Source organism: Cucurbita pepo, chromosome 14 (genome assembly GCF_057944985.1).
Source record: "Cucurbita pepo subsp. pepo isolate OVF chromosome 14, ASM5794498v1, whole genome shotgun sequence".
NCBI classification, from domain to species: Eukaryota; Viridiplantae; Streptophyta; class Magnoliopsida; order Cucurbitales; family Cucurbitaceae; genus Cucurbita; species Cucurbita pepo.
In genome coordinates this window covers 8,952,854-8,959,627 of record NC_141811.1, presented here as the reverse complement: position 1 = coordinate 8,959,627, position 6,774 = coordinate 8,952,854, and the positions used below count along the sequence as shown (strand labels likewise).

General features: G+C 41.1%; 1 long non-coding RNA gene across 1 annotated transcript; it reads right to left on the bottom strand.

Moving 5' to 3' along the window:
* Window positions 1–4,413: 4,413 nt before the first annotated feature.
* LOC147789440 (uncharacterized) lies at window positions 4,414–6,416 on the bottom strand. Its single transcript, XR_015411784.1, has 3 exons — window positions 5,679–6,416; window positions 5,391–5,481; window positions 4,414–4,574 (listed from the first exon to the last, which is right to left on the bottom strand). It is a non-coding gene; the product is annotated as an uncharacterized LOC147789440 (long non-coding RNA).
* Between the last annotated feature and the right edge of the window lie 358 nt (window positions 6,417–6,774).

Below are 6,774 nucleotides of genomic sequence, written 5' to 3'. Positions count from 1 at the left end.
ATCCCAACTTCCCTTAAAATCTAGTGTGCAAGCGCATAACATGTCCTCTAGAATTTGGTTTAAACACTTCGTTTGTCCATCTGTTTGGGGGTGGAAAGCAGTACTAAAGTCGAGGCGGGTACCCAATGCTTTTTGAAGTCCGAGCTAGAATGCTGACGTAAAGCGTGGGTCCCGATCTGAAACTATAGATACTGGTGTTGGGTTTTATGTCCTAAAACACATAGTTTGTAAACAAAATGATATTCTATTTTCAATAAAGTTATTATTGTTTATTCAGTAAAGATTGTTATTGAATAAAGTGAACTTTACGATCATTAATCTAAATCCAATAAACTAAGAACATTCTGGTTATAGTATGATTACTTGAACTATATGTAGAGACATAAGAGTGGATCAAGTTCAAGTATATAGTCAAAATGATCTATAGTATAAGGATAATGCTTGAGTACCTTATTCTGGGGACACTATGGATGCGGCCCACTTTTGTATATGATATAAACAATGTGATCACTAAATTGTACATGTGGAAACATGTGAGTGGGGGCGTCCTATGCAATGAGTATTGCATAAGATTGGACCATGAAGAAAATTACTCACTTTATAATGTCGTTTACTATTGAGATTGATTTTCTTTTCATTCGATGACCTAGGTAACTCGATCTTAATCCTGAGCTAACCATGAACTCCTGTTCATTCGAAATTATCCTTAGATTTGCATGGGTGAGAGTGGCTCGAGTTCGCCGACTCAATAGGCCTCCCATTTCAGGGGTAAGACTGGGTGAATAGCTGGGGACGTGGGGTGCAAGATGGAATTCGCTCCTACCCACTTTTAGGGATAGAAGAGAGGTAGTTCCCTTAAGTACTGGCTCCAGGTCTTGAAAAAGGGGCCCCACCCACAAATTGGTCTGACAGGGATTCGGTTTACTGGTTGCACCACAAACTAATTGTTCATAAGAGGATCAGTGGGACATAAGGAACAAGAAGTAACTTCAAGGGTAAAACGGCTAATTGACCCAGCTCTAGTTACGAAAAACCTATGAAGGATCGGCTTACTGATCATGGTCATATCAAATGGACAGAAATATATCTATAGTGAGGGGAGTGCAACTACTAGGCTATAGTGGAGTGTCCTAGTAGTTAACGAGTGTTGTTGATTAACAAGGTTAATGAGTTTAATCGGTTAATCTTGGATCGTTGGAGCCCATGATCTATAGGTCCATTAGGTCCCTCTGCTAGCTCATATCGGACTAAACAATAGAACAGTGTGACGAGTGAGTTCGAAGTGTTCGAATTCAAATTAGGGAATATGCGCTACATATATACGATATATTTAACCGCATTTTTGTTTTATTTACGAATTAAACAAAAAGAGAGAATTTGAGATATTTAAATAAGATTTAAATATTTTAATCAAATATGTGTCGGAATTGATTGGGATTGGCTTTTGAATTAATATTAAATATTAATTAAATAGGTTAATTAATCATTTAATATTACTTTAATTTGAAATTAATTATTCAAATTAATTGTTGAATTAAAATGAATAAACTTAAAATGTTGACTTCATTTAATGGAAAAATCCATGTTAGTGGAATTTTGAGGTGTCAAAATTTGGTTTAACCAAACTTGCATGCTTGCCAAATAAACCTCACAAGTTTGAGTGGAATTTTGAGTGTCAAAATTTGGTGATCTCAAATTTGCATGAACATGCAAACATGACTCTTTAAATAGAGTGATCATGGTACATGGAAGGTCTTTTTTTTGGGAAAAACCTTGAGAAAAACCTCTCACAAACACTCTTTTCATATATACAAAATCCCTCCCAAGTTTAGTCACTCACCGGATTCCACAATCCCGTTCTAAGGCCGGAGGATAGTGGAGAAGACACTAGTGGTGGTTCGAAACCGGTTCGTGAGGAAAAATGAATTTGAACTACAAAAGGTTAGTATTCAAACTCATTAAGTTTTAATACTTATGAACATGCTAGTTATTTACTATAATTGATGTTCTAAAAGTGCCTAAGATCCAAATTGCTTCCGCATGTGTTATATTAACACCATCAACTGGGACTCCATGTAGTCTTACTATTTCTTTCACATATAGTTGTGGCCAATTGTCAACTATATATGTAGCTTTCCCAGGTAGAAAGTGTGCCGACTTGGTCAACCTATCGACAACTATCCGATCATTATATAGCCTTTAAGCGTTTTGGGTAATCCTACTATGAAGTCCATTGCTATGTTTTCCAACTTCCACTCTAGTATGCATAGGGGCTGCAACAACCCCGCCGCCTTTTATCTAGGAGCTTTCACTTGTTGACAAACTAAGCACTTGCTCACAAACTCGGCCACGTCCCTCTTCATGCTCTTCCACCAGAAGTGTTGTTTTAAATCTTGATACATCTTAGTACCTCCTAGGTGCATGGAAAATGGCGAGTTGTGAGCTTCATCAGTATTTCTTTCCTTAGCTCCTCTATTGTCGGGACATATAGGCGTCCCTGATACAATAGCCCTTCATCTGAGGTCTTTGAGAATCCATCTACTGGACTCTCGGCTACCTGGCTTAATACTTTCTGTAGGTTTGGATCCTCTCATTGGGAGGTAACCATTCTTTGCCTAAGCATAGGTTGCAATGTAAGTCAGGCCAGTTGTGTTATGACTCTCTCGGTCGCTACAATTATGTTGGCTCGCTCGAATTTTCTTTGTACCTTTACTTCCCTCATAATGAGGGCCGAAGAGTGGGCCATCTTTCTACTCAAAGCGTCTGCAACAAAGTTTGCTTTTCCAAGGTGGTACTGGATATCTATATCGTAGTCCTTCACCAATTCTAACCATCTTCTCTGCCTCATATTTAACTCTTTCTGGGTGAAGAAAGATTTTAAACTCTTGTGGTCGGTTAAACTTTGAGTTTTCTCTCCATACAAGTAGTGTCACCAAATTTTTAGAGCAAAAACTATAGCGGCCAACTCTAGGTCGTGGGTAGGGTAATTATCTTCGTATTCTTTTAGTTGACGAGACGTCTATGCAACAACTTTACCGTGTTGCATTAACACACATCCTAGTCCATTCTTTGAAGGCATCACTATAGATTACGTACTCTTCTGAGATCTCGGGTACTGTGAGTACCGATCTCTCTTTTAGGTCCTGGAAGCTTTCCTCACAAGCATCATTTCATATAAATGGTACCCCTTTTCTCGTTAATTGTGTCAAAGGCGAGGCTATTCTAGCGAAGTCCTGCACGAACCTTCGATAGTATCCCGCTAGTCCCAAGAAACTCCGTACTGATGTTACCGTAGTTGGGCATTCCTACTTTGTGACCGCTTTGACCTTAGTAGGATTTACGGATACTCCGTCCTTTGTCACCAATATCCTAGGAAAGAGACTTGTCGTAACCAAAATTCACACTTTGAAAACTTGGCGTACAACTTGTTCTATCTTAGGGTGGCTAGGACTTTTCAGAGTGTTCCTGGTGTTCCAGGTCTATTTTCAAGTACACTAGGATGTCATCAATGAGCACGATCATAAAAGTGTCTAGACAGTCCTAGAACACTCGGTTCATTAACTCCATTAACACAGCTGGAGCATTGGTGAGGCCAAATGACACACCACGAACTTGTAGCGATCATACCTTGTCCTAAATGCTGTCTTTGGTACGTCTTTTTCTTTACTCTTTATTTAATGGTAACCTGACCACAGATCTATCTTAGAAAATATCATTGCCTCTCTGAGTTGATTGAATAAGTCTTCTATTCTAGGCATAGGGTATTTGTTCTTTATGGTTCTCTTATTTAACCCTCTGTAATCGATGCACACGCATCGATTCATCTTTCTTCTGAACAAACAACACTGGCGCACCCCAAGGGAATATGCTAGGTCGAATGAACCATTTATCCCGTAAGTCTTGTAATTGTGCCTTGAGTTCCTTCAACTCTGCTAGCGCCATGCGATTGGGTGCTTTAGAATAGGTCCAGTTCCCGGCTCGAGTTCGATGACGAAGTCAACCGCTCGGGAAGGGGTATTCCAGGTAGGTCGTTCGGAAATACATCTGGGAACTTCTTTACAATTGGAATGTTTTCAAGGGTCTTTTCTTTTCCTCTTACGTCTACGCACCTACTTTTATAGTCCAACCGCCTTGTTGGACTAATCTCTTTGCCTTCATCATTGAGACTACCTTTGGGGTAGTCCCGGTACTTGTGCATTTAAATTTAAAGCTAGGTCACACCGTGGTGAGAATATCACTTTTTTTTTTTGGTGACAGTCTATACTAGCACGGTTTGCAGCTAGTCAATCCATGCCTAGTATTACGTTGAAGTCGGTTATCTTTACTACTATTAGGACTATGCTTAGAGTTTGGTCGGCTACTATTGCTTGGTCATTCTTTACTCTAACCTTAGTTACTATGTCTACCCTCTTAGGGCTGCTTGCCGACCATACATGCAATAAGGGTTCTAATTCAAACCTTGTTTCTGATCCCTCTCGAGGTGGGCTCTCTTCAGCCTCACCTCGTCCTCTACCTCTAATAGGAGGTCGTCCCCTTCTTGTCTTACTTTTTCGCGTGGTCTAGGCAACATGGTTCTAGAAACCAAGATAGTATCTCTTAAGTCTAAGGCTCATTACTTATGAAACTATGCATACATCACATATACTAAGTTCACATCATATTGCAAACAAAATCACTCAGCATGCAATACATCATATCATACTCTTAAATAAATATGTGAAATATTACAGCAATTTCAGTAACATTAACATAAAAATGCATGCGAGTTCAAAAACGTTTCTCTTTTCTCATCTTATGTAAGGCGTACCTGAGGGTGACGGGGCATCGACGTTGGGACCATGGAGCGTGCCAAGCCTACATCGTAAGCTCCCCATGAACACCCTGGTTGTCATACTATGTGCGTCCGCACTCATCATCTCTATGGGATGTATCCCTATGCTTATGAACATACAATATGCATGAGGTCCCTCTAAATCCATCTTATCATCTCTTCAGACTTAACCCTCTAGTCTCATCTCTTTGTTACATTAAGTAATACATGCTCGTTGATTAATTATATTAACATCATTTTCATGCTCTTAGGGTTGTGTCCTAGATCGATCTAACGACATGATGCAATATGACACTCATCATCATATAACATGTTCAATATGGAAAACATCATCATATTAAGGTAAACGTCATGAAAATATCATACTCATCATAATGTCATCAAGTGCATCAATCATATCATGTACGTCATGCATCGAAACATAAATCACATACATACAACATGCATGACAGTTCAAACATCATACTCATACATCATCATAACATCATACATCATCATGCTCGTAAATAAAGTTGCACGCAAACAATTCTAGCCTATCCTATATAGTAAGGTCACTTACTTGGTTGGCCTTGGCCGAAGTACTCCCCAATTAGCTAAACGTAAACTCCCCTTCCTTGAGAGCTGCTCCAAACGTTGTCGGGGTTTGTTTCCTATCACAGCGTTCATCACCTTCCATTAGTATTTCACAATTAAATTAATAGTTAATTAATAAACGTAAAATACGACCTAAAATAATCTTAATTACCTTAATCGGGCCAAAAATAGGTCCGAGAGGGTCGAAACACTGGAAACAAGGCCAAAATCGGTGACATCGAGCCGTATAAGCCGAGCCGAGCCGAGGGACTACCTGCGCTATTGGGTGCCACGTGGCAGCAACACAATGCACCACGTAATGTAGGAGGCATTGGGTTGAGGCGCGGGTTGCAGTTCAGTTCGGGTCGCAGATCGGGTCACGTCGCAGGTTGGCTTTTGGGCTTCGATTCACGAGTTTGGGCCTCAGGCCGGTTTAGCTAGATCGTGAGCTACTGGGCTGAAAAGGTTTTGGGTCTCGGGTTTGCGGGTTCTCGGGTCGCAGGTAGGTTTTGGTCTTGGGTTTGCAGAGCAACATGGGTCGTAGACAGGTTTTGGTCTTGGGTTTGTAGAGCAACACGGGTCTAAGACTTGGATTTTGGGCTGAGGGTTACTGCAGGTGCGGGTCTGGTTCGGGTTTACGAAGCAAGTTGGATCGAGGGTCCTTGGGCGACTACAGTTGGGCTACTGACGAAGACGTGGGCTGAGGGAAACTCGGGCTGGGCTCTTGGGTTTTTCATTTAAGGTTGACCCGGATCCGATGGATCCTTCTTCCTCACTCGGTTTGGGTTGTAGTTTTCGACGTCCTTTTCCGTTCTTGTTCATTCTTTTTCTCTCTGTTAACTTCTCCTCCTCCTTCCCACGAAGTTTCGTGGTTGTTGGACGTCGGGGGAGGCAGATCACATTTCTCAAAGAAATCCGATTTCAAACTCCTTCACCGACGGTGACTATGACCACAACCACGACGTAGATCTGCTCAGCGTGGACGTATTTAGGCCACTGGTCACTCTCGCGGTGTTGGTTATGTTAGACGAACACGACTCTCCACAATGGTATGATATTGTCCACTTTGAGCATAAGCTCTCATGGCTTTGCTTTGGGCTTCCCCAAATAGATTAGTCGATGTGGGACTTCCATCATCCAATAAACCCATGATCATTCCCTAGATTAGCCGATGTGGGACTTCCATCATCCAACACCAAGGAGTTTTAGTCATTTTTGACTGCCTTCGAGGAGGGGCTTGGCTCCTTTTCTTTAGGAGTTCTTTGTTCGATATTTGAGGATTTGAGGATTTACCAATCTATTGGCATGACTAAGTTTAGGGCATGGCTCTGATACCATGTTAGACGAACACTACCAATCTATTGGCATGA